Here is a 9,854-nt window from a genome sequence, read left to right as displayed (position 1 = left end):
AGATGGATAAAGGACTTAAATTTAAGGTATGAAACAATAAAAATCCTCCAAGAAAGCATAGGAAAAACACTGGAAGATATTGGCCTGGGGAAAGACTTCATGAAGAAGACTGCCATGGCAATTGCAACAACAACAAAAATAAACAAATGGGACTTCATTAAACTGAAAAGCTTCTGTACAGCTAAGGAGACAATAACCAAAGCAAATGGACAACCTACACAATGGGAAAGGATATTTGTGTATTTTGAATCAGACAAAAGCTTGATAACTAGGATCTATAAAGAACTCAAATTAATCCACATAAAAAAAGCCAACAATCCCATATATCAATGGACAAGAGACATGAATAGAACCTTCTCTAAAGAAGACAGAATAATGGCTAACAAACATACGAAAAAATGTTCATCATCCCTATCTATTAGACAAATGCAAATCAAAACCACTCTGAGATACCATCTAACCCCAGCGAGAATGGCCCACATCACAAAATCTCAAAACTGCAGATGCTGGCGTGGATGTGGAGAGAAGGGAACACTTTTACACTGCTGGTGGGACTGCAAACTAGTACAACCTTTCTGGAAGGAAGTATGGAGAAACCTCAAAGCACTCAAGCTAGACTCCCATTTGATCCTGCAATCCCATTACTGGGCATCTACCCAAAGGGGAAAAAAAAATCCTTTTATCATAAGGACACTTTGAGTAGACTGTTTATTGCAGCTCACTTCACAATTGCCAAAATGTGGAAACAGCCTAAATGCCCAGGAATGTATTAACAATGATATGTACACCATGGAATACTATTCAGCCATTTTAAAAAATGGAGACTTTCCATCCTTCATATTAACCTGGATGGAAGTGGAAGACATTATTCTTTTTTTTTTTTTTTTTTGTAGAGACAGAGTCTCACTGTACCACCCTCGGGTAGAGTGCCATGGCGTCACACGGCTCACAGCAACCTCTAACTCTTGGGCTTACGCGATTCTCTTGCCTCAGCCTCCCGAGCAGCTGGGACCTCAGGCGCCCGCCACAACACCCGGCTATTTTTTGTTGCAGTTTGGCCGGGGCTGGGTTTGAACCCGCCACCCTCGGCATATGAGGCCAGCGCCCTACTCACTGAGCTACAGGCACTGCCCAGAAGACATTATTCTTAGTAAAGCATCACAAGAATGGAGAAGCATGAATCCTATGTACTCAATTTTGATTTGAGGACAATTAATGACATGGTGCGAGTGGCGGAAGGTGAGAGCAGAGAGTGAAAGAAGGAGGGAGGGGTGGGGGAAAGGAAGAGCAGAGACAGGGAAGGAGGGAGGAGGTGGGGTCTTGGTAATAAAGGAAAAAAGAAGAGATTCAGAATGAAAATGTCCATTAATTTTACTCATTGTGGGGAGTTGCAGAGGCAGGATGGAGTGGAGAAAGGAGGGAACAGTCCAGAGAGGTGATGGGACAATGGTCTTTCCTACTTCTGCTCACAGCTCCCCTCCGTCCCTTGGAGCTGCTGCTGGGTCAGCCTGGCTGTGTGCCACCACGGCATGTCTCAGTCCTCTTTCCCCTGGAGGGGGTGCTTCATGCCCCCATCATAGTTCCTCTTACAGAATGTCACAGAAGAAGCCACAAAGATTCCACAGCCGTTTGTCTCTCCGTCCAATTTGAAGAACAAGGCCCTTTATCTCACTGTACTAAGGCTCATGATGGTGTGGATCCTCCAGGCGGGCCTGTGTCTGTGGGTCAGAGTGACCACAGCAGCGCCTTCTCTGTCATCCCTTCCTGTGGCAGTGGTGGCCTGCCTGACTGGTAACACTGAGTACTGAGCAGGTGGAGCCCACTGCTGCTCTGAGCTGACCCCCTCAGGATGCATGTGGGGTGACCCTCCTGAGAGGGGGTGGTCTACAGCTATGATGAATTAAGTTGCCCTAAGGGCAGATTAGCAGATTAGCAGACCTACTTGGTAACAGATCCCCATGTTACCCAATCAGCTTTATCATAAAACTAACTCTTTAAAACTTCATCTCTCCAGCCAGGCCTGGTTCCTGTAATCCTAACACTTTAGGAGGTTGAGACGGGTGGATTGCTTGAATTCAGGAGTTTGAGACCACCCTGGGCAAGATCCAGTCTCTACTAAAAATAGAAAAACCATCCAGTGTTGTGATGGGTGCCTACAGTCCCAGCTACTTGGGAGGCTGAGGCAGGAGGATCACATGAGCCTAAGAGTTTGAAGTTGCTGTGAGCTGTGATGACGCCATGGCACTCTACACAGGGCACAGGTTGAGACTCTGCCTCTAAATAAATAAGTAAATCAATAACTCTCTCTCTCTCATCTATGGCTTAATTGGTCCCCAAAATTGGGAAGAGGAGAAAAAGGACCCTTATTGGAACCTTGAAATCCCAACAATTTATCTCATTTCTCCCACCTCAAGGAATCAAGTAAAAGAACATCATACTTTAGTCAAGGACACTAGAGTTCTTTGAGAGATTTATTTTTGGAAAATGCCCTGAAACCTCAGCCCATCAGTTGTAGATGCTCCCGTCCCCATCATACTGGAGATGGGGAGGGGAGCAGGGAAGAGGAGGCCCAGGACTCTCACAGTACAGCCTTGGCATTGGCTCGGCCTGGGTGCTTGTTAGAAATGCAGGTTCTTGCAAGACATGATTGCAAGAGGGACTTTACCTAACAATTGCAATCAGTGTAACCTGGCTCATTGTACCCTCAATGATTCCCCAACAATAAAAAAAAAAAAAAAGAAAGAAATGCAGGTTCTCAGGCCCACTGCAGAACTGCAGAACCAGATTCGTGTTTTAACAAGACCGTGTGGCGATTCATGTGCCTGTCAGAGTCTCTTAGGGAGAAGCGGCTTCAAGGGAGATGGGACGCAAACCTGACCTCCTGAATGAACTAGGAAGTCTGGAGGGCCCATGAGAATGTGGATATAAAATAACCTGGTAACCAATGACCAATAGAAAAGGCCATCAAGGTGCAGAGAGACTGGCAGCCAACTTCAAATGGAATGTTTCTACCCCTGTAGGCCTTCCCGACTCTCTAGGGAAATGCTCTAAACTTTCTCTTTGTTCTTCCTAAATAAAATCTCCCTTTGTTACCCTGAGACTTGTGTGGGTTACTTTCACTTTCTGTCCTTGCTGCCTGTGCCACCTCTCCTTTTCATTTTCAGTTTCCACCCTTTTGCTTTTGGTTGTCACTGGGCCTTGGTTGAACTTTCTAGCGCAGCCAAGTAATTGAACCAGTTCAATTGGGTTCAGGGAACCCGGACCCCCGACCCCCCAACACTTAGAACTTATGGGCTAGTAAGGAAGAAAAATGTTATTCAAATAATAAATGTTAAAGCATAGGTTAGCTGTGGAGAGCTTTTCCTGGGCAAGAAGTGGAGGAAGTCGTTCCTAAAGTATTTGCTGAAACCTGAAGGTTTTATAGTTTCGCAGGTGCGGGTGGGCAGAGGCTGGGAAAAATATTCCAGGCACAGGGAACGGTATGGATGAAACCTTTTGTCCAGGACTACCCCTGAATCTAACAGCTACCTTAAATTCCCTTTTATCAATTCCACTTGGCTCTTCTAAACCCTTCTATTTTTTTTTTAACTGTGGAATAAGGATGAGCTACTGAGCTCTTGCTGACTTTTAAAAATTACAATAATTACCGTTTACTAAACAAGCCTTATGTTTCAGTCCTGATCCTAAGAGTTTTACATACCCTATTTCATTTACTCCTTAGAATTCCCGTATAAGGCCATATGCAGTAAGCACTTTCGTTCATTTTTTTAAAACAAATGATGAAACTAAGACGTGGCCAGTTTCCTTCACCTTGTAAGTCAGAGGTTGGCAAAGTACAGCCCTCAGTCTGAAGCTTGTTTGTGTGAAGTTTCACTGAAACACAGCCACTGAAGGAGCTAAGGAAATTCCCCTCCGAAATATGATTACTTGGCAGTAGGAATATTTTGAATGAAAGGCCATTCACAGTCAGAAAGCATTGGAAGGGGTTTTCCCTCTATCTACATAAAACCATACTGACCTGATCGAGCAATCAAAATGGACAACTGACTTCCTTTCCTCCCCCTGAATGCCAGCAGACCTGGCCTAGATCATTTAAAAACAGCAATGCCTGTCTCTCAGGTTAATTTACAAGTCAATCTGTGTCCCCCATCTATTCATCCTCCCTAGCAAACACTTGTCGCGCCCACATTCCACCTTCTCCCCTCTTCCTCTTAAAAGGCATGGGATTTGGAAATAAACATTTCTTAATTTGCCTTAATTGTGAGTAGATCTTTCATTGAACTTTCAGGGGGAAAAGCGTGAGTTTCGCCATGATCCCTACACCTCCCTCGTTCCCGTATCAGGCTGCAAAGGCAGATTTGAGTAGTTCAGAAATCTGTGACAGATATCATATGACCCACAAAAATCCAGAATATTTATTATCTGGTCCTTTACAGAAAACATTTGCCAGCCCCTGTCCCTGGCTGTAGTTTTAGTCTCCACTATCCAACTCATGTCGAAGCAAAAATTGTGCTGTCACGTTATAAACTACAGTGGCCTGGAAACTGCAGGGCACACAGAACACACTTTCCAAATTCCTTTGTTAACTTTCTGTTTTTAGAATGAGTGATTTATTCATTCGTTAGTTGATATTGCAGACATGACCAGCTGTGCTGTGCCTGGGAGCCTGAGGTGAACACACTTGACCTGGGGCAGAGTCCTGACAGTTCAGAGACAGACAGCTGGGGGTTCGGGGGAGGACAGGTATCTGCTGCAGATGGTTGGGAGAAAGTGACATCTGGGTGAGCCAAACAAGGGAGAAATAGAAAAATGAGGCGCATGTTCAAGAAAAAAATGAATGGTGTGATTTGCTAGCACAGACAAGTGTGTCAGAGACAGGTTGAGAGGCAGGAAAGGGCTGAACTTGGAGAACTCCAGGGGTCTAGAGGATAGAACCCGGGGAGGCTGGCTGCAGCGTGCAACTGTGGTCATGAAAACACAGGCAGTGAGAATAAGATGGAGTCGGTCAGGCTGGGGCTGAGACAACACAGCTGGTCTGGTCAGTTTAGGTCCTACATGACCTTCACCCATTCTTGCTATTTTGTAAATTCAGCTTTGACCTAAAAGTGTATATCGTGAGTAGTTACGGGAAAATGACTTAGGTAATTAACTTTTGAATTGGAATGTTGTTTTGGTTCATGGGTTATATTAATCATTGTTTATTATGGGTCATGGGTTATACCAATTATTTTTTAAGAAAAAGGTTAACATGGTTTTTATTTTAAACTTTCATGTATAAAGCTGTGATACTGGCAATAAAAGAAGAGACCAGTCTTGCAGAGGCTACTCGCCCTGTTCCCCAGAACCCCGGCCTTCTGACTAAGTTTGGTGGACCCATCCCCATCTCTGCATATTGGCTGACAGTGACAGGCGGCCAGACCCTCTTGGTCCGGTAGCAGCAAAGTCATTTGATGTCTGTAGGGTTGTTTCTTTCCTCATCATAGAAGAAGGACCAGATAATCTTCAGGGTCCTTTTAGGGGACATTTGCGTCAGAGATTGTCATGAAGAGGGCTGCTTCTCAGGAAGATGGGTGTCTAGAAGGAAGAGAAGGCGTCAGTGGCCAGGTCCTTCAATCTATCCAGGGGACGGGCAGAGGGGAGGAGGAAGCCTCTATATAATGACGGCTGGGATATTGTGGAAGCACATCCCACCAGGACCCCAGACCATAAAACTGGGGCTGCCTATCTTCTATGAAGGGACTTCCCTGATGATTCTTGAAGAAAAGTGACCATTACAGAAACATTACTCAGAAAATTTCTTTGGAGATATTTTAGGGGATGTTGAAAGAATGAGAATTTACGCAGCTTTAAGGAGAAAAGTGTTAATCAGATGTCAAGAGGTTCAAATGTGGCTAGGCACAGTGGCTCACGCCTGTAATCCCAACATTCTAAGAGGCTGCGGCAAGAAGATGAGTTGAGGCCAGGAGTTTAAGACCAGCCTGAGCAACATGGCAAGACCCCATCTCTAGAAAAAAAATTTTAAAAACCAGCAAGTCATGAAGTGATGCACACCTGTAGTCCCAGCTATATGGGAGACTGAGGAAGGATCTGGGCTTGAACCCAGGAGTTTGAGGTTGCTGTGAGCTATGATGATGCCACTGCACTCTAGCTAGGGTGACAGAGCAAGACTCTGTCTAAAAAAACAGACAGACCAGCCCAGCACCTGTAGCTCAGTGAGTAGGGCGCTGGTCACATACACCAAAGCTGGCGGGTTTGAGCCTGGCCCAGGACTGGTAAAACAACAATGACGACTACAACAACAACAACAATAAAAATTTAAAAAAATAGCTGGGCATTGGGGGGGGGGTGCGCCTGTAGTCCCAGCTACTTGAGAGGCTGAAGCAAGAGAATCGCTTAAGCTCAAGAGTTTGAGGTTGCTGTGAGCTGTGATGCCATAGCACTCTACTGAGGGTGACATACTCTGTCTCAAAAAAACAAAAAAAGACAGACAAGAAAAAGAGACTGGAACTTAAATTCAGGAAGGGAAGGGCTCTTATTTTCCTACTGTGCTCTAGGAAGCTAAAAACCAGGAATAGGGGCCAGGGGCAGTGGCTCATGCCTGTAATCCCAGCACTCTGGGAGGCCAAGGTGGGAGGATTGCTTGAGCACAGGAGTTTGAGACTAGCTGGAACAAGAGTGAGAGCCATGCCTACTAAAAGTAGAAAAACTAAGCCAGGCATTATAGTGGGTGCCTATAGTCCCACCTACTAGGGAGGCTAAGGCAGGAGGATCACTTGAGCCCAAGAATCTGAGGTTGCTGTGAGCTAGGCTGATGCCGTTGCACTCTAGCCTGGGGCAACAGAGTGAGATTCTATCTCCAAAAAATAAAAAAAAATAAAAATTTTTAAAGCTGAGTGTCCTCTCAAATGCCTATAGTCCCAGCTACTTGAGAGACTGAGGCAGGAAGATTGCTTGAGCCCAGGAGTTCAAGGCTGCAGTGAGCTATAATTGCACCACTGCACTCCAGCCTGGGGGACAGACTGAGACCCTTTTACTTAAAAACAAAACAAAATAGGGCAGTGCCTGTGGCTCAAAGGAGTAGGTTCAAACCCGGTCCTGGCCAAAAACTGCAAAAAAATAAATAAATAAAATAAATAAAAAACTTCACTTAAAGATGTTTTATAGATAGCAACTTATACACATTTTTTGAAACAGTGTTATTTCAACGAATGGATGTCAGGGATGTAGTGAAGCCTTTGCAAAATCTTTTTAAAGCAACTTACACACATTTTTTGAAACAGTGTTATTTCAACGAATGGATGTCAGGGATGTAGTGAAGCCTTTGCAAAATCTTTTTAAAGAGTTTAACAGCTAACTATGTCAACTGATTATGTAAACATAAGTGTTTAAACCTTAGCCAGGCAGTGGCTTATGCCTGTAATCCCAGCACTCTGGGAGGCCAAGGCAGGAGGATCTCTTAAGCTCAGGTGTTTGAGACCAGCCTAAGCAAGAGCAAGACACCATCTCTGTAAAAATAGAAAAATTACCTGGGCATTGTGGCGGTGCCTGTAGTCCCAGCTACTCAGGAACCTGAGGCTACAGGATCCCTTGAACCCAGGAGTTGGAGGTGGCTGTGAGCTAGGCTGATGCCGCAGCATTCTAACTAGACCAACAGAGTGAGACTCTGTCTAAAAAAAAAAAACCCACAAAACCAAATACCTTTACCTGTTAGGACAGGCCTAGAAAACATAGCAAAGTAATGTTCTGTCCAATAAATTCTTACAAAATTTCAGTTATCAGTGTGCTATTTACCTTCCACTCAGCATTGAGATTTTGTTTTTCTTTACTGATTATCCCAAATATGGACTCTGGTTTCATTTGGCAACTATTTCCTTGATTTATAAACTGAGGGAAATTCTTACAGATGCTCTACAAAATGGTAAAACTTTTTGTCTTTAGAAAATGCACATTATTAACCTTCCTGCTATTAACTATCGCAACTGTTATGATGAGGATTAGCTGGATGTTGATCCAAGTAAATGACCAAAGCAAAAATCTCAATCTATGGGGTTTATTGAGTCAAGATTTTGAGAACATGTGTGAGAAAAACAGAAACCCACAAATAAGCTGCGTATGTTTTTCTGAAGGGGAGGTTGGAAGCTTCAGCATGCTAACAACAAACCATACAGAAAGAAGGGGAAAGGTGGGGGTAGGGAAGCTGATGAGGGAGTAGCTACATTCTTGTGAGACCCCCCAAAATCTACATTTTACATAAAATAAAGGAATGAAGGAAGTATCAAATACATAAGTGTCTCTGGGTAGGAGGAGGAATGTCTGGTTCTGTCTTATCTCTGGTTCTGTGGCCTGTAAAATAAACTTGTAATTCATTATTAGTGTGAGATGGGACAGGGTTTAGTTTTAGGTGCTAGACACAGGTACAATTTGCATGTCCTAAGGAATGATCTATGGGGCCAACTCTTCAGACGGGTTGAAATCTTTGATTTTCTTCTTAAACTGGACAAAGTCTTGGTAAGGGTGGAAATTGGGTAAGTAGGATGAGGGAATGTGTATAAAATCCCCAAGACACCCAAGAGCTTGCTGGGTCCCAGGAAGCCAGAGCAGTCTTCCCTGCAGGCAGACGGGGTGACTGGCAGGGAGTGGACAGTAGGTGGCAGCACTGAGGCCTGGAGGCAGCGGCAGTTCTCAGTCCTTGTTTCCGGCCAATGAGAAACCGTTGGCAAAGTTCCATCAGGAGAGTGACGTGATGAGAAGTTTGTTTGTAGATGAGGGTGTTGTCATTCTCAGAGGTGGGCAGTGGACCTGTGTGCCTCCTGGTGGGCTGCACTGAGGGGACCTCAGCACTGGGCTAACATGTTCCTGCCAGGACCGCAGAGTCCACATCTGCTAAGAGGAAACACCAGACAGGACCAGCTTGGAGCCAGCTCTGCATTTTAAATCTAACAAGGTTAAGGAGGTGAGGGATGGTCTCAGGAATGGTTCTGGAAAAGGAAAACTGGATCTGTATGGAAAGAGACAGTTTTTGCTCCATTGGGGCAAGTGGTAAAGGGAAGTGGATCTGAGAACTGGGTCGCCAGGTAGAAACTGAGTTGGTGTCCTGACTTGGGGGGGTGAGTTGTAGTTACCTGGGAGAGCGTCCCAGCTGTGGGTAAAGTACACAGAAGTATTTTCTGTGAAACCGCAAATCTGACATGGCAATAACCACTGGAATCTCAGAGAAAGGGTAAGGAGTACTTTGTAAGCAGTACAAAGTGCTGCTACTGCAAGTTGTCTGTAAGTATGGAATTAGTGAAAAGTAAATTACTTTTTAGAAGAACCATGTCAAGGCTGGGTGCAGTGCCTCATGCCCATAATCCCAGCACTCTGGGAGGCTGAGGCAGGAAGATTGCTTGAGTTTAGGAGTTCAGCCTGAGCAAGAGCAATACCCCGTTTCTACTAAAAATAGAAAAATTATGCTCAGCCCCCCTAGCACAGTAGTTAAGGCAACGGCCATGTACTCCGAGGCTGGCAGGTTCGAACACAGCACAGATCAGCTAAACAACAATGACAACCGCAACAACAACAAACAGAGCTGGGCATTGTGGTGGGCACCTGTAGTCCCAGTTATTTGGGTGGCTGAGGCAAGAGAATCATGTAAGCCCAAGAGTTTGAGGTTGCTGTGAGCTTTGCCACCACAGCACTCTACTGAGGGCAACATAGTGAGACTCTGTCTTAAATAAAAATAGAAAAACTAGGGTGGCGCCTCTAGCTCAGTGGGTAGGGCGCCAGCCCTATATACAGAGGGTGGAGGGTTCAAACCCAGCCCAGGCTGAACTGCAACAAAAAAATAGCTGGGTGTTGTGGCGTGCGCCTGTGGT

The sequence above is a fragment of the Nycticebus coucang genome, chromosome 11 (genome assembly GCF_027406575.1).
Source record: "Nycticebus coucang isolate mNycCou1 chromosome 11, mNycCou1.pri, whole genome shotgun sequence".
Lineage (NCBI taxonomy): Eukaryota > Metazoa > Chordata > Mammalia > Primates > Lorisidae > Nycticebus > Nycticebus coucang.
The sequence above is the reverse complement of the archived record's forward strand: the minus strand, read 5'-3'. Positions refer to the sequence as shown.